This window comes from Corvus hawaiiensis, chromosome 2 (genome assembly GCF_020740725.1).
Source record: "Corvus hawaiiensis isolate bCorHaw1 chromosome 2, bCorHaw1.pri.cur, whole genome shotgun sequence".
Lineage (NCBI taxonomy): Eukaryota > Metazoa > Chordata > Aves > Passeriformes > Corvidae > Corvus > Corvus hawaiiensis.
In genome coordinates, this window is record NC_063214.1 from 11,234,841 (window position 1) to 11,257,813 (window position 22,973).

At 39.4% G+C, this 22,973-nt stretch overlaps 1 protein-coding gene across 4 annotated transcripts in view; it reads right to left on the reverse strand.

Moving 5' to 3' along the window:
- The window catches only part of NRIP1 (nuclear receptor interacting protein 1), a 95,922-nt gene that overhangs the window by 45,267 nt on the left and 27,682 nt on the right, over positions 1–22,973 (reverse strand). For all 4 annotated transcript variants that reach the window (XM_048293739.1, XM_048293740.1, XM_048293737.1 and 1 more), the window contains exon 2: positions 22,754–22,838. The gene's annotated coding sequence lies outside the window, so the exon portion shown is untranslated. The remainder of the gene's footprint in view (positions 1–22,753; positions 22,839–22,973) is intronic.

Below are 22,973 nucleotides of genomic sequence, written 5' to 3' on the forward strand. Positions count from 1 at the left end.
CTAGCTGCCACCACAACTCCATCAGGGCATGCATACTAATGCTCTTGGACTGTTGCCATATCATCCATATATGCTTTATTACAGCTCATCTCCTTAATGTGCAAGACATTTATCTTTGATTCTTTCAAAATGAGAAAGAAAAAAAAATCCTGATACTGTAGAACTTGTTTTAGTACTGTTCAGACCATTTAAACTGGGTCACTGTAAGCTCTTCAAGCAGATGTTTCTTTGTCATCACATACAAGTAACAGCACCAAGTCATTTTTTGCCTTATTAACAAACTTTTCTGGATTGTAAGGGCTAGAATTTTTAATAATGATCAGGTAAGCTTCTAGCCACAGTTTTTCCATTTATCAGCAGGAAATTTCAACACTAAAAATACAGAAAGAGCAGGTTAATCAAATGAATCAAACTACCAGCCTCAATACTAGCCAGTCATGGGGGGGGGGGAACGACAGATGGGTGACGGGACAAACACAGAACTTGCAAAATTGAGTCCACAAATTCAAAGGCAGATCAATGACCATGACTGACACAGAAAAATAAGTAGATCTCAAAGACACCAGTCAACCATGCTCAGAAATATGAAGCTCTTCCCATTCCTTAGGTACACAGTGAGATCAAGGAATGCAACTGAGAAATAGCATCATTTCAACAGCAATGCAGTCTCACTGATATGTGCATTTGGAACAAAGGTACTGGACTAGATTATGTTATTTTAAAATAGTGAAACTCTTTCCCAATACCGTTTTATTTCAAGGATGAACTGCATGACATGTCCTGCAAAAACATGACCTGTCCTACAAACCTGAGAATTAGTGGTGTGGAAAAAGAAGAAAACAAACCAAACCAACACACTTGAAATGCATACTTTAATTAACTTGACCAATTATTCATAAAAATTTACCAACCCACCTGAAAACAGGATTTGCTAGTTTTTCATAATGATAAAGAACATTCTCTGGTCCTGCTCCCCCCAGCTTGTTGCCAAAAAATGTATAGCACAAAACATCCCCACACTCTTTAAAAAAAATTTCAGACGTTTAACAAGCAATGACTGTAACTTGCAGAACTACAGGCTCTGTAAAAGATTTTACCCCTTTAGTCAGATGTAAGACATCTTAACTCTAGTTGTGTGGATGTAAACAAAAACACTGAGTAGACAGTCTTCTACTCTCAAAATAGGATTCATTTAAGAAAGAAAGTGCTCTTGGCAGTTGTTCCCTTGGGAGGGAAGCTATGCCAGATGATGAAGCTGCTTCCCGTGGAGGCTGGCAGGTAAGAGCTGAGCCCTGGGACCTGCTGGTCCCCCCTCCAGAGCAGCCACTAGTACAGCTGAGCACGCAGGCCACTTCTTTCTCTCATGGCAGCCAAAGAGAACAGCAGAAGCCAAACTGCAGAGTTACAGTTCTCCATCAAGTTTTGTCTCACTTAACAAAACTTTTGCAATAGGCATGCACAGTTGCAAAACCCCCAAAGAAACTCAAGACTTTTGCCACGCCAAACTTGGCTTTTCATCACTGAATTTTTCTTTTGTTTTTTCCCACAAGTTTATGGAAAAAACTTTGTCTAGGAGAAGGTAAGAGAGGGAGGATATTTTAAATAATCCACACTAAATTTTAAAAAACCCCAAAAGTGGATGGATATAGATTTCGAGGGCAAACTGGAAAAATGACTGGTTCTCCTTTATGGTCTAAAGAATGATGAAACGTCAACAAAACACAAAAAAGGTGATATGTGACCTCAGACATTTGTAATAAAGAGTTTAAAGTACCTATGTTGATTTCTCATCAAGAGAGATGACATTATGAAATGACAGATTTTCAAAGTACTGACTGAAAACACATTAAATAGATCAGTCCTGCAGAAGTATTTAATGCTAAGGGTGGTAGAATGAATGACTGCAGGTGGTGACTGAAACAGAACGTTTGCAGAAGTTCAAGAAAGACCAAAGTTAGTTTCCAAGTTAATGATGGAGCAGTAGCTTCAAATACAGTCACTTTGCTTTTTGTTCATGCAAGGTAAATCTTATTACTACATGCCATCATTTTAGTGCGCCTTCTAAGTCTTTAATATTGTACACCATTTGCCTTTTTTAATAAAGTAGGTTGTACATCCATTTCATTAAGATGTAACAGTGATTAATCTCAAGTAGGAAACACTGACACCATACCGAACATGCAGCACTCATACATGGATCAGACCGGCCTTCACAAAAATCATATTTTGTATGGATTCAAGCCACCTCAGACCTCAGATATGAGTGAAAGGCATTCTGAGAAGGATGAGCCCTGGTACTACAGTTCCCCCAAGCTGAATCCCACATACCCAGCCAAGTCTGATGTCTTTCCCACCTCGTTTTCCCTCCCTCTGTTACACAAGAGGAATCATTACAAAGTCCAAGGCTGTGAGACTATTTTAGCATTAATCTGTGCCTGCAAGACAACATGAACACAGACATCCACGGCTATGCTGGGCTTGGGCACTGTCAGAAGTTTGTCCTAAACTCTCAAAACACTTGATGTTGCTTCTATCATTTTCAAGACCTGACTGAAGAATATCTCTTTGAATATGCCTTGAAAGAGATGCAGAGGATATACAGCAAAGTAAACACTGCTTAGGGATAAGGCATAAATAAAGAAAAAAAAAATTTAAAAAGAAACAACCCAAGAAAAAGCACCCAGCCCAGATTTAAAAGGAAAAAATGGCAAGGATTCAGAAAAAAAACCAAAAAACCCAACCCAGACAAAAAACATCAAGAGAGCCCATCATCCCAAACAAATAAAATAAGTAATAACAAAATGAAAAGCAGAGAGATTAAGAACTAAAAAAGTAAATCAGATTTAAGCCAGATACTTTTGGTCAGTCATGTTATATTATTTCCTACATTTCAATCAGCACGCACACACTCACCCAAATAAACTGCATCTTAATCCACATCAACTTGGTTTTGCTACTCAGCTCCAGATTACACCCTTGTCCTTCCCAGAACGGACAGATTTTGTTAGGGTTTGGTCATACAGCCTGGCTCATCACTCTGTGCACTTTTTGGATCAACAGAGGCACCTCCTCTCAAACCTCTCCAACCTCCCCCGGAAGCATCTTCTTCAAACTCTTCAAAGTCAGTGCGCCTGGGTCACTCACAGCCCCAGTACAAGAGCAATTCCTCAGTGGTTGTAGGCCAGAAAACACACATGAGGATGGGGAGAAGACTTGTGGAGGGCAGGGGAGCAGGAAACAGGGAAAAAAAATACTGGAAGAAAAAAAGGAGGGCAAAAAGAAAAGTGGTATTTCCAAATATGAAGTGCCAATTAGGGAGGGAAAAAAAAAGTGAGAACCACCTCTTTCAAAATATAACTTTAAGCTTTAAAATACATTAAAGGTGAAGAATCAGCCTTACTAGTCAATTAGCTATAGATTTGCTGGGTATGAATTCAGCTGCTAGTATTGCCTGAGCTTTCTCCGCCCCCAACCTCCTCCCCCCAATCACTGTTTCATTGTGAAAGAATTTAATTATTATTTTCATTACCAGATGCATACATTATAAAATGAGCCTGCACAGAGACCATGAGCCCTTTAAGAAAGCAGGTGTAATAATGAGAATGATATGTTTACATTTTTCTGCAATAAAAATGAAGACATTCTCAACAAGGCTACTTTTTAAAATATACTTGAATAAAATAATTCATAATAGTCATAACACTAAACGTGACACTCCTCCTTTTCTTAAAAAAGGATTAGTCCAGTGCCTTGAATTTTAAAGCAACTTAAAATCAAATTAAAACAGGAGTTTTATTAACTTCTCTATCAAAAACTTCCAGAAAAATTTAACTTGAACACATTTCACAATGATGAAATAGTAAAGCTTTTCTGCTTTGTTCTTGAAAAAAAAAGTAATAATAATAAAAAAAATCTGTTCCAGAGACATCAATTATACTGCATACTCAAGGAAAGAATACTGCAGCCACCACATAATATGCTGGTATTCCAAATACACCACCAAAAAATTCAAGATGAAAAAAACAGTTTTCAAATGAAATACAGATACATGTATTTATTTATTTAGGAGTTTAGCAGCATAAACAAAAATCTCAAAGCCATGGAGCAATAAAAACACATTTGTATGGATACAATAGAAACAACACAATGGTAACATCTGCATATTACTTATTGTCTAAAATTACTGACTTGGGAACAACACAACCTGAGTTCTTGTGCTTTATGTGACCCTATTTAACAACACAGGGCAACACTCCAATTTCACCCAGGAACCAGGTTCAATAAATCATTTGCTGCTCATGGCCCACCAAGCACGCACTGGGTGATATAGAGGTAAGCACCAGGGCTGTCAGCAGCACAGACCCCCCGCTCTCAGTAACAGTGTCCCTGTGGAGCTCAGTGTGTGACCACCTGTCACATCCACACACGCTCACCTGTAAATCCGTCACTGCTACGGGGGGACGTTCAACAATCCACTGCTTCCAGCTCTTGGAAGGTTCCCCCTGCTCAGGAGCTGGGGGAACCATCCACATGCACTCACATCTCACCAGGACTGTGCCTCGTAGCCGGGACCTACCCCTGGTGTCCACGGGCACCAACACCAGAGGAGCACAGAGTCATGGCATCGCTCCTGCTGCCCATGCAGAGATGGCACAAGGGCGATGCCCTTGCAATGCCTCAGCATGAATCTGCCCTACCTGGGCAGACCTCTGGAGGCCCTGGAATGCCAACTTCCATTTTGGAAAGGTGTTGAGTCTTTACTCAAGTAGGATGGAGGGCATCTGACACTTAACCACAAGCCATAATAACAGAGCACTCTTGTTTTCCCATTCTCAGATGTGGATGCCAAGCCAGGATTCACTTGACCAAATGAAGATGTTTACAGTGTAGGTGTCTGTATCTGAACAGGTCATGTTGGTCTCCCTTTACAGCCCATGGGAAGAACCAGGCTCTTTGACTGAACTCCTCCTACAGAACATGTCAAAAGGAGGTCAAATGAATCACATCCTACAACTGCCCGCTTATGCTCCCCGCCTGACAGGAGTTCTCCAGGATTCCTGTTTCTCTTTGCTGGATACGTTTAGGATCTTCCCTCCATTTCCACTCAAGAGTTAGACCTTAGTAACACAGGTGAGACAAAACCCACACTGTCCTAGCACCAGCTTAATCCTCCCAGTTTAAAAATTACTAACGAAGCACTGATAGTGTAAGTTCCCAGCATCTCCCACTCAATCCAGTGGGTGCCTGCTTCCGGGTAACACCAGTCCTTCACATAACTGCTTTTAGTCACATGACACCAATTAGTGTGTTTATTTCAACATTATTTGTCAGCTTGCACTTGGTCCTTCAGTACTTTTCCTCTCAGATGTTACAAGAATTGCCTGACTCTGGGTAGTAACTCTTCTCATTAGCACAGAAACTTCCTACCTTTGTTGACAGTCTTCAAAAAAGACTTACCAAAAGATCTTTCTTTAGGTATGACCTATATATTTTCTTCTACTTTATTTCCTTAAGTTATTGATTTCTTAAGCCTTTTCTCTTTTGTTCTACACTTAAAAATATTATCCAATATCTGCTGAAACCTGTATGTCTTCATTTGACTTTGAAACAAGCCACCTGCTCAGGTTTATCACCTCCATTATCTCTTATTTTTGCTTGTAGACACCTCATGTTTATTAGATAGACAAGAACTAAAGCAATGAATATTCTCAAGTTCCCTAATTCTACTTCTGATTTATTTCCTCATCTTTCCCAGAAACAGGTTACTTTTTTCCCTTACTTCTAGCCTCTAATTCCTCTTCTTTCTTCTCCTAAACCATACTCCCAAAGCTATCCAGAATCGAGACTGACAGGAAAAGGGTTAAAATGTGTTCAGGAAAGGGAGGTAAGTAATTTGTTTTCTATCCTGTCCAAAGCAGACATGTCAAGCTGAACTCCCTCACCCTGTAGGGCCAGGCAGTCTCTTACCTGAGCAAAAAGAGACATGATATTGATGTACTGTTAGAAATTGGTTCCACACTGAACTAACGAGTCTTAATTGCTTAAGGCTTAAGATGAAATTTACCTCCCCTCTTCCTTCCTCATATTCTTCTATAACCAGAGTCATTTTGGCTGGCTGTTGGGCATTTGCCAACAAACCTTCAGACATCTCACAGCAGTTGTAGAACAGAGCTTTTCCAGGCCAAAGTTTTGACTGTATTTATATTCCAACAGTTTGTCGCTCCAGCTTTGGCATGCAGTTGCCATGCAGCACTCCAGACAAAGTCCCTCCTCCTCAAAGCTACTTTTGATCCTCAACACTTTGCTTCAACAAACTGATCAACCTCATCGGAAATGTCACAGCTAAGAAAAAAAGCACCAAACACCTTCCCCTGGGGCAAAGCAGGCCCTATGAGAGCCTGTTCAGCTGTGAAACTTGGGGATGGTGCTTTAAGCTTAAAGCACTTGGTGATGGTTTTAATGGTTTGACAAATCTCCTCCCTCAGAAGGAAGGAAGCTTTCCATGCCTGGCTGTAGAGTCTTCCACAAAGCTGGAAGAAAAATGCACTTCTCTAAATTTAACTTGCCATACTTTCAAACTGGTCTGTGTGAGGAAACGTCTTTTGCTTTTATTTCATGCAAAACATTCAATTAAATTCTCTCAGGAGAAAAGCCCTTATGAATTAAGGCATGTACGCTATTTTTTCTTTCACATATATTTCACTTATCTTCCCACATGGCTCAAGTGGAAAAATCTTGGTGTAGTGATTTTAAACTCACATTAACCTGCCCTTCCTCAGGGGCAAAGAAGAACAGGAGAAGCACTGAGCCATTCCTCATCTCCATAGGCAAAGAAATAAGATAGGCCTGGCACTGAGCCCACCCAGCAAGCCGACTCCACCAGACCAGGTTGGGAGCACATTCCACAGGCAGAAGTACTTCTCGAAGAACTTCCTGCCAATAGCTACTTGACATTAAAAACTAGAATGATCTAGGTCAAGTATCCCAGTTGACATTAATTGCTATGTTGGATCAAAAAAAAAAGCAGGCAGCCTCTCAGCCGGAGCTCAAGTCACATTAGGCTTAAAAGTAACTGAGGCCAAAACCTTGAGTTGGACCCAGAAGCCAAAAGGAAGCCAAGCAGCTGTTGAAGAACTGCCCCAGCATTGTTCCTACCACTCCTGCCCTCGCTGTGCGCAGCTGCCGACCGAAGCCGGGGAGCACTGACCAAGGACCGGCGATTCCGTGGCCTCGCACAGAGGTCACAGAGTCACAGACAGCCCCCGGGACACGCCACCTCTTGAGTGCATTTCTGCATTCTGATGCAGAAAGCTGGGGGCCTGCTGGCTGTACCTACCTCAGAAAACCAGCAAATTACAAAACACTTAGATAAAAGGACAGGGAAAACACTCCAGAGGCTGGTAAACTATAGTAGCACCTGCCTTTAGTGCTTTATCTCTGTTTGCTGCTTCTTTTTATCTCTACGAACTCTGAAGGCAAAGCATGTGCCATGTCCAGCTGGAAAGGAAAGATTACCTGGAAAAGCAAGTCATCTTTTTATTGATCAGAGCACAAGACCAGGTGACTCTTGGTTAACCAGAAAATCCAATGAGTTCTTCAGAACACCATGCCTGAGAGTGCTGGCTGGACAGTAGTCAAAGCTATCACTGTTGACAAGTTAAAAACCAGAATAAAGGATTTAAAAACTGGGGAAGTTCATCTGGTATCAAAGACCTCAGATGATTTTTATTTATTTTTAAGGGAAGATGATTGATTAGGACCAGTAGTAGTTTTGAGAAAGCACTTTAATTCAAACAAGAAAGAGAGAATTAATATTCACATTTTCAATCCCAGAGTTATCATCATGGCCAAGGCTGAGAAGGTCAGGTTCTGGAACAACTGCTACCATGTGGAGGGTATCTCCTTCCAGATATTCTTCCAATTATTTCCAAAAATGTCTTACAGTAGATGAAGACAATTTTCAGGTACATGATGAGTTCATGACAAGAAGAAACAACTCCACAAGCCCTTTCAATTAATGTAGCTACAGCTGAAACAGAAAACAACTATGGGCTCATCTTACTTATCCACACATCTTGAACAATACAGCCTTTTATACAACAGGCATAAAAGGAACAAATTAATTTTTAAAGAGCAAAAGATTAAAATATATAGCTGTACTCCATAACTCATAGCAGGCTTCCAAATTGCAATCAGTATTTTCTTTTGCATTTAAGAACTTCTGAATCTTAATGCTTTTTAGACATCCAAGTGCCAGAAATAATAATTTTATTATAGATAACTGTCTGTGATTAGAATCTGACTATAGTTTTTGAAGTTCTCTGCAAAGCCTATATGGGTTAAGTGCCCATTTGTATTGTTATAAAACTTCTTTACAGTGCTGTAGTACAATACTCAAGCAGCAGACCCTGAGCTAATATTTAGCATACAACCTGAGAACCTCATGTAGACCTGAATACAGCTGGAAAACCTAAAGTCTACAGCAAGTCCAACAATATTTGTATTATTTTATTCAAAAGTTTAAAAATACAGATGTCAACTTCTCAAAGCAGGAACAGTATTTTGGAAAAGTAACTTATAGTAACTTATCAGTCCATTGAATTATTCAGCAATTACAGCACGTGCAGTACTACAGACCATTGACAGCTCATTTAGTTCAATGACAACATAAAAAGGCTTTCTTTCCCCCATGTACAAGCTCTTTAGCCAGTAAAGATAACTAGCACTTTGTCCAAATTTTCCAAATAACAGTCTGGGGCCAAATACAAAACTGTGTCAAGGATAATCTTCTAAAAACTTAGCCAGTGCCATTTAAAAATAAATAATTGAAATCAAATCAACAACAACAACATAACCTCAACATGAAACATCTAAAACATTTACTTAAGAAGCTGGGGTGCTTTTTCTACTTTACAGACCAGATCCAGGTGGGCCATAAAACGTTCAAATATTATGACAGTCGAAATTAACCCTAAATGTACTTGTAGGAGGAAGTGCATAGCATTTCTCCATGTAAGCCAACAGGAAGCACCACAGTCTGCTTGTATTACTGGGAGAAAGTCTGGTGACTCTCCCAGCAATTATGGACTAGAGCAGATCTTTCCCATGCCCATTTGGACATTAGGAAAAGGTTGTTCATGGAGAGGACAGTCAGTCAGTAGAACAGGCTCACAGCGAAGTGGTCATGGCACCAAGCCTGCCCGAGTTCAAGGAGCCTCGGATGACACTCTCAGCCACATGGTTCAGTGTTAGGTAGTCCTGCGAGGAGCAGGGACTCGGACTCAACGAGCCTTATGGATCCCTTCCAAATCAAGACATTGTATGAGTTTATACACATATTTTCAGTCATCAAAATGTTGATAACCTATTAAGACTTCTCAAAAGGCTTTTTTTTTTTTATTTGGCAATATCCAATAGTGCTTTTTTTACTCCTTCATTCACAGAAGGACATCAGTACTTTGTGATAGGTCTCCTGCAGTGTTCAGAGCAAAGCTCTGGAACACCATGTATTGGACGGGGGTTACCTACAGAAATTCCTAATGCAGACAACTAATCAGCTGCACAGATTAAAGATTGAAACGAGTGGTCTTTGTTAATTCTTTTTTGTTTTTCTGAGTTGGTTTTGTTTGTTTAAACTAGTTTCAATTACCAAGTGCATTCAGAAGTTACTGTAGCAATATTTGCCTTTTCATCCAAAACTAGGGTAGAACAGTCATTTATTAACCATGGCAGACTTGTATTTTACAATGAAAGAATGTAAAACATATGAGTCAGGGCTTCTGTTTTAATTATGTTTTAATTTCCTTTAGCAAAACTGGAGTAGAGTTTCTCATAAACTTGATTCAGAAACATCCTCTACCTAAATACTTATGTCTTTTCTTTACTTTGGAGAAGTGCTAAAAATAACTAAAACTGGAAAAGGAAGACAAAATAAAGAGGGCAACACTGACACAGTCTCTCAGAAGGAAACAGTTATCTTTTTGTTCAGAGAATTACCTATGTTACTCTTTTTATTTATTAACTTTTATTTAACCCACCTCTTGCTGCTGTTCTTGATTACCTGAAAGGAGGCTCAGGTGAGCCTACTGAGGAGGGAGGCAGCGATAAAATATACAAAAATCATCACTTCCAGTCTCGTGCTTTCCTTTACTTCCACTTGTGCTCTCTTGCAAAGCTTTCCTTAGATATCCTCCAGCTCTCCCAACCTCTGATCAGTAACACCACTCTTTCCTCATCCTGCAGCAGGCTCAGGAAATAAAGATGGCACAAACGTTTCTGCTTTTCATATGAAAAATAACTGCACCTCTTTGAAACTGCTCCCACGAGGGCAATACCACAGCCCATGCCTGTACCAATGAAGTGGCAGGACTGAAACTGAGCCATAATATCAATCTGTGTACTTTATGTGTAAGGAGTCACTCTTGCTATTCTCTTGTATTTCCATATCTAATTGAGTATGCCCAAGCTTTCCCTCACATGTGCAATGCCAGCCTTTGTGCAAGCAGAATCTCTCATGATTTGACAGCGGTTTAAAACAAAAACTCATTAGTGGGGGTTCAACAACTGGCACTGGTAACACAATCCTGACTGTATCATTCATTCACACAGGTAGCAGTGCTTCTGCCTCCATATGATGAGCTCAGGTAAGAGGGGTACTTTAATTTCTCAGACTAAAGCACAGGTGAGGTACCTGTTGCCTTTTAATCTCCAAGCATAGCAAGAAAAAACATAAAGATAAAAACCAAAGTAGGGGATATTTGTTCTATTTGTTTCTGAATAAAGACTGTCTGGTGAGAGGGTTACCTGTTGTCTCACCTGGCCTTAATTTTGTCCCTGTCTGCTCCACAGGCTAATCTCATGCAATGCACTGCCAGGAAGATGTTACCCTTCTTGCTAGTTCTATGCAAGCACCTTTTTCCAGTATTCTGTTGTTAAATAATGCCTCCATGCAATTACAACCCATGTGTTCGTCAGTGCTAGACTGAAGTAATGCGGGCATAAGCCTGTGGGACCCTGGGATGCCTCTCTTGCCACAGATTTCCCTTCTGGATGCTCTGGCCAGCTTATTACCCCACACATTTTAGCCTGTCAAATTTTAACAGTCCCATTCTTACCCTGTTTTAGTGTGTGCCTGTGGTTTTCTGCTCCAAAACACAGTGGAGTGCTATTTCCAGCCACCATTTCTGGGTTCCTGTGTTACAAAACAATCATTAGCATAGGAAATGAAAACCACAGTCAGACTTGGGGCGGGGGGGGGGGGGGGGGGGGTGTGTGTGTGTGTGTGTGTGTGTGTGTGTGGAATCACTTGTTCCCTAGATATAATCTACTCCTTCCAGCAAAAGGAAACAACAATAACCAAACCACCAACTCACAGAAGACCCTACAGTTCCACCAATTTTCACATTAAGCTCCCCCTGGAATCAGAACATGGTATGGAGTTAAGAGACTGACTCCTCCTTGGAAAAGTCACATTTACTGCAATACAGCCATTAAAAGGAACAACTAAAATAAATGTTAGTTAGCATATCAGAAACAGTGTTAACTGGTCACAAACTCAACCTTTACCTCTAAAAAGAGCTCACTTTGTGCCGGCAGTAGGGCTATTTCCCCTAAATTTAGGTGTGTTCCACTTAAGCCTGATGTTTTCTCACCCTCAGTGTCAAAGCTTATGAGAGCAGGAAGCACCGAAAGCGAACCAGGACAGGTTTCCTCCAGAAACTGAATAAATACTTTTAAGCATCATAAACATGCAATTTGGCATGTTGAAAGAGATGCAAACAGATATCCCTTTAAAAAGCCCCTTTTAGGACCAAAATAGTTTATGTTCCCTTTCTCACAGCTATATGTTCACATGCCCTAATCTATTTTTAGAATGTCCTTCCTAGATTAATTTTTAAACTCAAGTCTGGACACTTTTCCCCCTCTCTCTGCCCAGACATCCCTGTTGAGTCTGTTCCACTACTGGAGGCTGCAAGGACATGGAAGTCAGCCTGCCACAGGTTTGCATCCCACCCTTTCCCACAAAAAGCAGAAAAAGACAACACAGGGATGGAGAGCCTGTAGAGAGAGGAACAGGGCACAGCACTTACAGGGCAAGAGCTATAACTTCCTACAGCAGGCATGCTATTATATGTACTTTCTGTCACAGCAGATGATGACTTAAAGCCATCTCATGAAATGCTGCAAGGCTTAAAAAGAAGGAAAAAACCAGCTGTTCCCCAACTTCCAAAGAAAAGAGTATAAATAAGCATACCTGCCTTCATCCATGAAGTAGCCAGCCCACACTTAGGCTTGACAGCATCTCTCTAAGAGAATAAACCCACCATAGACTTTACAGGATAAATACATAACTAAACCTTCTGGCAGTTCTCTTTACCAGATACAATTCTACAGCTTTAGCTACATTAGCTCACAAATGTGACAATTTTAACCCAAGGGTATTTATATGCTTTTATTTAGAAGGGTCTTGTACCTGAAAGTCTGCATACATCACAAATCTTTTGAAAGGAAACAGATTACAGACAACCACTGATGTCAGTGTGAACTATTTAAGGATTAGTAAGTTGCTTTGGACTAAGCCAGTTCTTCCCATTCCACTTACTAACAGCTGGGAAAAACAATGTAATGGTGATTAAAAAGGAGGGAGTAGGGGGGAGGAATTTAACCAGCTACTTTACATAAGATGATCAATGAGCAATTTCTGTGGACTAAAATTTAATCTGACATTAGTTCAGACTTCCGTTATTTACATCTGTAGTCCCAAGGAGTGGTAAACAGCACTTGTAAACTGAGAGGAAGCTGTGCCCACAGACCACAGCGTATCAAAATATCCAGTGCTGGTCAAATCCAGTGGGACACAAATCTCCCAGCCATACCATGGTCACTGAACTCCTCAAACAAACCACTTTTGCATTTCCAGACAAAAATGTGTTCCCCACGTTACACAGGAGCAATCTGCAAAGACTAAAGAGCACACATGAGGTAACAAAAGAGAGCTAGTAAGATATTACAGATATTACACCTTTTTCCTCTCTTCTGTGATCTCATTTTAGCAATCACCAGTTATTTCTACATATCTTAAAGAGACTCACTTGTAAATAAAAAATACAGAAACACAGTGCTGCAACACACCAGCACTCGTACAGGGAGTCAGAACTCAGGAAAGTGAGTTTACGAATTATGTTTACACATTTTTAATATAGTCTAATGATTAAATCAAAAAGGAAAATAGTAAGGGTATTTGCCCTTATCTTAATTAGCAAGGCTGTTTATGCAGGCTGAAAGGTAAGCATGTGTTTATTTCTCCATCTCATTTTTATGTATTACAACTGAAGAGCATTGCGTTATTTGCACTCTTGAAATCGTAGAAGCCTCCAAACAATTTCTGCAGAAATGATACTTAAAAATTTCACATTTGATCCATCCAATCAAGAGCTATTTTACCCAGAAAGATTAAGGCTCTCACTTACCAGAAAGATTCAAACACTTGCAAAATAAACACAATTTATACCCTTCCCAAACTTCTATCAATACAATTTTCCCCCTAAAATTTCTACAAGTAAATCTCATCACTAAAAAGTTCAATTATGTCATGAAGTGATTGCCCTAATTCTTCCAAACAAGAATGTATGAGGTCATTTGATACATATCTTAACTACAGAATCTAAATTGGGATTGAAAACCAACCAGCAAAACACAACCCCAAAACTGACACCATCTAAAAAGCTGACCACAGTAGGTGCTTTATCCCAGACAGACGGAAGAGATTCAGGAACTGTAAAAATGGTTTCCATCCATTACTTTCCTCTCAGTCTTCGAAGCATTTGCTGTTCCCAGTATCACCAGCTCTGCTATACCTGTTGTTATATGCTCTTTCACACAGTCTCTCTCCTGTCTACATTATATCTGCAATATTCAGAAATATTGCACTATCTTAAATTACTTTCCTGGATTATTTAAACAACCACTCCTATTTCTACAATCCAGGCCATCGTGCCTGAGTTTTCTGAATCCTGAAGATGATCTCCATGAGACATGGGCAAGTTTTTAGATTTAAAAAAAAAAAGAGAATTAAAAAAACCACACATAGGACAGCTGCATCTCCAAGCAACTCACTTCGCTCAGCAAGGAAGAGAAGCAAGTGAGGAGACAACACACCCTGACTTGTGCCATCCCCCTGCAGGGAAGGGACCTTCTGCAGAGGAATGGAACAGGTCACCAGGGTCAGCAGCACCGCCAAGGATAAACCTGACAAAGTCCACCTGCCACAGCACCAAGCAATAAGCTAACAAAAATTAGATCAGATAGCAGACCTCCAAGTGTTTATAGCCCATGACTCAACTTTCCCTCCTGTACAGTGACCTTTACAGAGGACAGGAAAAAGAGGCAAGCATGCTTATATGTTAAATTCATACAATCCATTATCCAAAAGAGTAACTGATATCAGAGGCTCTAAATCTACTTAAGAAGCAGAACAGCAGTGGCCTACGATATGCCCAGAAGGCCAGAACAGAGGAAATTTGATTGGTTTTGTGCTCCTGGTATCTTGTGAAACATGTGCAATTTTTCTCAAAGAACATAGTAATAAGGTAGAAGACACAGAAGTAGTGCGATCATCAGCACAAAGAGGATATTTTAAGACCTGCTTTAATGCTCAAGTTCAGTTTTGCAGAGACAGAATACAGCTGACATTTGCCTGGACAAGACATCAGAGCTGGAGGAACTATACAGCATTGCAACGCAAAATACTCAGCATTACCCCAAAAATAGTGTCCAAATACTGCTCACTTCCTCTATCACATGTTAGAATACTCTGAAAACAAAATCAGAGCAGGGTAAGGCAAAAGTGAAATTGCCTGGAAAGCCTGAAGGGCACACTGAACAGACCCTTTTTTTCACTTAGGAAATTCACAGTAGAGTATCACCAATGGTAAAACTCGAAGTCCAGAAGATAAAGTTCGACCAAGTGACCTTCTACGCATTTCAGATCAAAAACCAGTTGGGTCATATGCATGCTGAGATAGCCTTGGGCATATGACAAACAAGCTTAAAAAAAAACTTTGTGAGCAAGCACTCAAGACAGCTGTGTTCAAGAGCTATATCCAAGAGACACAATCAAACTTTCATGTTTGATATTGTAATCTAAAGATGAGCCAGAGTTCAGTAAACAGTAAATGTGATTCTGCACAACCTTGTTATCTTTTCATCTCAACAGTTAAACCTATATGAGGGAGTGCAAAGAGGTTACAAAATACTATCAGCACAGTTTATTAAATGGTCCTTTTGCATTTATTTTGTAGCAGGATAAAATTTAAGGTAGCAGAGACTTAAACACCGGTAAATTAGAGGACCAGGACTGATTCTTTAAAAATCCTTTGGACCTCCACAGGCAAATTTCTTCACAAAATATTGCACTCTTATGTGGCCACTGTTTACCAGATTGGAGCAGTTTTGCTTTTAGTATGTTAGCTAAGCAAAACCGAATGGCAAAGGTGCATAGATTTTTCCCTGTTTTCCATAAATAGGCCCTAAAGTAACAGATTAAGGTGATTTTTGTCTGGGTTTTGCCTTTCCTCCCCACAGCCATACACCTCTAGAGATCCATGATTCTGGGAGTTCTAGAACTTTTAACATATGATCTTGGAATTCAGGTGAAATTTTGGACTACAGAACTCAACAGCATCACTCCTGATTTCAAAACTGAAGGATTTCACACTTATCTGTGGTCCACCTCCCCAACTCCCCCAATCCTTTTGGACCATTATATTCTGGTTTGAACTTTAGCTTCTTACCCTCTTCACATCTCACTCAGGGATTTTGCTGTCCACCTTCTGAAAGCACCTTTAGATCGCTTCAATTTATAGTAGTTACTATAAATTCAAGAAAGGACAATAGCTTGGTTTATCTTCACACTTAGGAAGCAGAGAATAAAACCTGAAACCTTCAACTCTTACAAAAACGGGAGGGTTGGGGCGGTGAACACCTCATAAGTAGGAAATCCTTCAGCTTCGAGATCAGGAGTGATGCTGTTGAGTTCTGCAAGGGTGCTTTTGGGTTTGAGTGACAGGGTATCGCCACAATCCAGAAACAGTTAAATAAGACTGTGCATTGAACTAATGAGTGTTTGAAGTATATTCTCATTGTTGCACAATTTATGTTGCACATAAAATTCAAGTAATTCAGAAGAAAGTTAGCTACCTCAACAGCAAGGAGCCCACATCCTTCTCTTGTTAGATGAGAGAAAATACAAAACCAAGTACTCTACAAAACAAACACAGCCAGCAGTTCTTGTTACCCAGATGGATCTAGAAAGCTGTACAGAAAGTTGTGTCCACATTTCACATAGCTTTGTCCTTCCCCACCAAACTCAGTACAGTACAGGACTGGCAGACCACCCTTGCTTGGATCCCCCACCCCAGGCAGGATGTCTGCTTCTCCATCTGGGAGCTGCATTCCTAGAAAAACACCATGAGATGAAAAAGGTGGGGGAAAAAGTTTTTTGGGCATCTTTTTGTTCTGTTTGATATGACACTTGTCACGTACTCATCTCTTTGCCAACTACAAAAACTTCTGAGGGAAAAAAAAAAAAACAAAACCACAACCCACTCAGGCAAGCAATTTTTTCCATAAATGATAAGCAAAACAACTATAGCCAAACAAAGTTGAAGGCTACTGACAAGAAAATAGAGACCTAGGCCCTGTTCTTTCTATTGCCTGAGAAATGAAGGCAGAAACCAGTATCTTGATGTTCTTCCCTGCTGTTTCACGCTGCTTTTTCTCTGTATTTCTGCAGCAGTGGGAATAAAGACAAAAGAAGCACCAAAGAACAAAGCACGAATCTCATTCTGGCAAAAACAGGGAGGGGGAACAAAGGACAGAGTGGAAGTGGATGGACTACTTATAGCAATTATTGTCAAACATTTTTGCACTTCCTTCCTTAATGTAGCTCCTTTTGTACACAAAGGCCTCCAAATAGTTCTGAGAGGTTCCCTTTGTAAAACAAGGAGAAAGGAAAACTGTAATAAGACTATGCAATGAAGATAAATTTTCCCAATAATGCAAGCTACAGGAAACACATGGAGGTCAAATAAAACTATTATTTGCCTTTTCAAACACTATTTTCTTCAGCTGCTAAATAAAAACATTATGAAGCCATTTTACACAGTAAAATTTAACCTTCTATTAACCTTCCATATTAAGTAAACAAACCTTTCTAGCCAATAAGCATCATTGTGAACTCTCCGAGATGATAAGCAATACCTTAATTACATTCATTTACATGACTTTGAAATTGTTCCAGACCAAAGTCAACAACTACAAGGTCAAAGAGTATGGAAATCTAAAATAAGGAGAAATCCATAGTCGGCCAGTTTACAAGGATGGTGCAGCATCCTTTCTAACCCAGTTTGCAAAGGGTCAGGGATCCCAACCAAGTAGTCGTTTTTCATCAATTACATTTAAAAAGCAAACCCTCTGAAGCACCAAAGAGCAAGTCCATCCTTTCTTTTTTTTTTTTTTTTGAAGACTATTCAAAGTTGAAAGCAATGGACACTTCAGAATTGTTTTTGATGCCTAATGGCCAATCAAGCTGTATGAATACCTTATGCAAATGTCTTACAATATTCTAAATGAAAGCCACAACACAAAAGATACTTTTAAAAAATACATCCATATCACTGACAGCTAGTGAATATTTGATATAGTACCTTTATACTTGGGAATGCTACACTGACAAGTTTACAACTTTTAGAATGCTGCATGAAAACCTTCATTATTTCATCCCTGCTACACTTAGAACAGGAAATAATAATAATGCCCAAACAGCAATTATAAAAAAACTTTTAACAATGACTGTTGCAAGAAACTTCATAAAATATGTTCTGCCCTGAAACAGCAGAAAAGTAGACACAGAATCCACCCATTCCCAAGATATTAGATAACGGCTCAGGTATGATCAATAGCAATCAAATTAGCCAAAATAGAGCATACATGCATGCTGCACTAATGGATCATTTCAGGATTACATTTTGTGTATTATGGCCATGAAATTATTACAAATATATATATAAAAAAATCTAAAGTACAGCTTTTGGATTTAGGCAGTCCCATATCAATAGACTGAAGCTGACAACATTTTCTTAGTATTAAATTAGATAAATCTCCCCGCACCCTACTTTACTAGCCAAGCACTTTTTATACAACTCTCAAGCCAACAACCTTCTGCAATTTAAGTATGATTTAGTGCAAGAGAAGCAATGAGTATTATAAAATTTATGCTTGTTCACCTTCTCTCCCCACAGAGAAGGGCAAGACGTTTTTTCATGTAAATATGTATTAGATCCAAATCATTTAAATAGATATTATTCCATAGAGAACATGATGCTGCATATGCCCATTTCAGCTCCATGTTACTAAATAAACTGCAAGATAATGATGCTGCCTTGCTCATCCTAAAGGGCACTGAAAATATTTCTAGGCATTTCAAACAGAAGTAAAAGGAAGAGACTTTCAGAAGAAAAAAAGAAAAACTAGGGTGGCTCTTACAAAGCTTCCTAAAGTAAAGATAAGTTACTGGCAAATTAGGAAATCTCTTTAGGAACAGGTCACAGCTGCCACAGGAAAAAATATAGCTCAGGTACATAGAATCTTTATAGTATGAATAGCACATCATTGTTATCAACCACTTTCATTTCTTTTAAATGGAGAAGGGAAAGATAATCACGTTTGCAAGGAGAAAACCAAGAAACTTTAGACAGGTGACTAATCCTAAAAGTTAATGTAGAAATGCTAAATGCAAGGTGCCAAATGCTAATTTGTCTCTAATATGTCTCAGCTATATTTAGCTACAAGTGTCACTGCTTGAATGGAAAAGAGACAGAATAGGGAAAATTTAAACAGTGTCTTAAAAATGAGAGCTTTAAGCATTCCTTTCAGGTGAATGCATATACATCTCCCTGCTTTTCACAAAATGCACCAGAAGTTAATCAGCATGTTACACAAAATGCATTTTAAGTTAACAATTTATTTCTAAATCATGTCTATATTAAGTGAGGAAGACTGTCATTTGACTTGAAGCTATCACATACCATTTGGGCCACAGTCAGTTATCTTACAATACAGTCTGACCTCTACTTGATTTTAAAATAGGATCATCACCTTCAACTGTGTATGAACCTTGAACATTATCAAAAACAGTTTTATTGCATCAACGATTTATTAATAGTCTTTTATTAATAGTAATGTAACTTTGACTTTACAAAGTCATAAAGATGACGAGAAACACAGTCAAGACTTATTGTGCTACCTATTTTATTTTAGGCTTCTAAGGCAACCTCATGACACAATCAGAAAAACTATCCTGAAAGTAAGAGCTACAAAGGAAAAACAACAGAATAGGCATGTATCGTCCCAGTTCAACAGTAGAGCAGGAAGGATACAGACGGCATAATGAGTTCAGACAAATGCTGAAACCTTTCAAGTACCAAAATTGTCCTGTAGCCAACTGTGCTTGGAACTGGAGAACTGCTCGTGCTGAGACAGGTAACTTCTGGACAAGCACACGAGCAGCGACTGCAGCAAGGAAGAGGCGTGAGCCTTACGTGGGAATGCGCTAAGCCAGATTCCGCTTCCAAGCAAAGCACTACAGAACGCCCAAAGCCTACAGGCTCTCATTCAAAACAAACCTGAGGAAGGAGGAAATGTTCCTCCCAGAGTGTTTCTGGTTCCAAACACTCACCATGGCACCCCTGCTGTGCGGTCACTTTTAGAGCTGCTGGCCCCACTGCACCACAATTTAAACAAAGAGCGGCTAAGTTATATTCTATAACTGGCATTTACAGCATCAGCCTTGGACTCCTAATCTTTACCAGACGGGCACACAAATCAATCTATCAGCTCATAAAGGTATGCTTTTTAACCTCTAAAACAGATGGGATTGGCCAGAAACGTCTGGCATGTCAAACTGCTAATCACGGCTGCCCTTTGCACAAAATAACCCACTTAAGTTGAGGCATGGTTGCACTGTAACAGACATTAGTCTGTGGGAAACCCATTTAACTGTCACAGACTCCCGCCACTCTTGCTCTCCCTTAATTAAGCCTAATGCCTTATGCTTTGACCTTTTGTTCTAGCCTATTAACCCTATCTAGTACAAGTTCAAATATGTTAAACTTAAAAGTTTGCTGTAAAATATTAAATGCCAAGCTACAGAAGGAGTGAGGGATGCTTCTCTACCCTGCAAGTTACCAACCCCTTTTCCAAATTTCGAAGGACTACGTTAGTCCCCAAAGACAAAATATGTCCAAACGCTAATCAGTTTCACAACAAAAAAAGTGGAGTTTCTTCCACCGGCATAGCCTGCTTTTTCTTCTTCGGAGGAGAGAGGAGGGTGAGGAAAAAAAAAAGAAGTGAAAACTTCTGTTTGCAACTTCATGTCCTCAGGCTTTTGTGTTTTTATCCAACAAGAAAAGCACATGCTATCAGCCAAGATCATACTGCACTCATTTGCTGTTCTCTGAAACCCATCATTAAAAATAAGACATAATTGGTTTACAGTGACCAATTTCTCCTCAATTAAAGGCTGCCTCTGCCAACCCTCCTCACACTGAGTCACCATCTTGTTCTTTTGACAAGATAGTTACACTTACTATTAGACTGTAATTCTCATCTGCATCTCCAGGCGAGTTGCATCCTTTGAAGTGTCTCAGACTTGCATAGACTTAAACAAGGACATAATGTACACATTCTAGCTACACACTTTTCGTTTTATGCAAGCTCAACTAAAGCATGGCTGCCTTCTGCTCCACTATCTCTTAATTCATGAAGGGTACACAGCACCAACAAGACCAGCAGTTATGTTTCTAGAGCAGGACTCTTCTGGAGAAAGTCTACCCTAAGGGTCCAGAACTCTGACTTAAACAAGAACTCTCATTCCAGCAACAATAACAAACCTCTGATCAAGACACTACTGCACTCCTCAGTAAAGCTATTTATGTATGCAATGCAAGCTTGGTATACCAACAGAAGTATTTCACAATTAGTGCTCATAACTAGTAAACAAACCTATTCCCCACTCCAAAAAAAAAAGAATGATAAAGCTCATAACTGCTTTATAATATTGGTAAGAAACAGAAAACAGAATGCAAACCGTTGGGATTACCAGCCATGTATATACACTGACAAACATGTTCTCAAACGTTTAGCTTAACCACCTTACTGACAAGCTGAATACGTGGTGCAACATCCTTGTTTACAGCTCATGCTTCTGCAACCCTGACTAAATAGAACTGCTTTAAAAAGAGGCAACAATCTTGAACCAAAGCTTTGGATTACTTTAACTGTTTTTGAAGATGTGAGAGATTTCAAAAAGCTTGTTGCCACAAAAGCCATTGTCTACTAAGTTCTATGAAAGCTGTATAAGAGACCATCTGCTGCTGATCACAACAATTCTCCAGTTTCACATTGCTAATTAATTACTTGTGTTTTAATTCCAAAGTGCCTGTCTTACTGATTCTAAGACCAGCAAGTAATACCATTAACTTTTCTGTATACACAATTGCTCAGGCAACTAAGATGCACTACAGTAACACTCAACTCCTTTTTTTTTTGAAAAGTCAAATAGAAAACGTTGTGGGGAAAAATGGATCTTTCATATCAATTTCTGATTATTTCCAAAGCACTGATTTTGGTTAAATCCAAATCCCTACAATTTAAGAAGCGCATATATTTTCATATTTTCTAATGATTTCAACTCGGCCATATTTTATTGTGTTGGAGATGCTCAAACTGCACTACACAGACCAATACTGTATTCAAGTAAAGTCATGCAACACATGGATTTATTAAAAAAAAAAAAAAAGATAAAAATATATCCTTGCATCTGCAATCTGTGTCATTACAATGGATATGAGAAGTTCTGCAGGCTGGGATTTGGTATGACTTCCTCCAGCTTCTAGACCTTCCCTACTAATGCTCGCAAAAGTTGCCACTGGAGGCAATGCAAATGAGTCCTAAGAGAGACCAGAAACAAAACAACAACTGCTTGTCAACCATTACATGCCCAAATTATATTCTTTATGCTCATCAGCATTCTCAAGTTCTTAGGCACGCATGTAGGCCCACCGAGGACAGTGGGGCTACTCAAGTGAATAAAATGACTCACAAACCAAAGTGCATATACATAAGCAATCACTGGACAACACTCAGGGAATTATTCCCTGGTATCAAAGAAAAATAGGATTTAGGAAATGGGAACCAAGGGAGCAGATCCGAACAAAATGACAGTGATGCTAAATGTCTACAAGCCATTGCAATGTAGTATCTAATAATGATTTTACGGTGACGGTCCCTTGCCACACAAGCTCAATTTGGATCTGTTTTATTTAAAAAATAAGAGAGATGGTAACACAGTAAGTGTTATTTAATCTTCTCTTTCACTCAGAAATTACATGTAAATCAAGCTCTTCACTGTTTAGACACCTCACAAACGTGGGCTAAACTTTCAGAACTTAACAGAAAATTACAAAAAGTTCAGACGTTACAAAAATATTTATTTCTCTTTAATCAGCATACATATAAAAAAAACCCCAACTCTTACAGAAAAAGAGAGAGATTACCTTGAACATTTATCACTTCAAAACATATTATAATCCTAAAAGGCTTATACATGGCACACAGTTGTCTGACAGCTTTGGCAAGACAAAGAACAAACCCCAAACCAAAGAGACAAGGTAAACAACCCAAACAAATTATTTACCTTGAATGTGGTTCCATTAGGAAAGGTCTTCCTTCAGGAGTCCAAGGATGCATCAATTTTCTTCCTCAAAAATTTCATGCTTGATCTGAAAAAAACAGCAGAAATCACCCTATGAAAGTCTGCAAATCATTTTTTCCTACCTAATATGCCTCTATCTACTTTCTTACTGGTGGTGAAACAGAAAGCAGTGCTTTATTTTGGCTAGTATGAACTGCAAGTA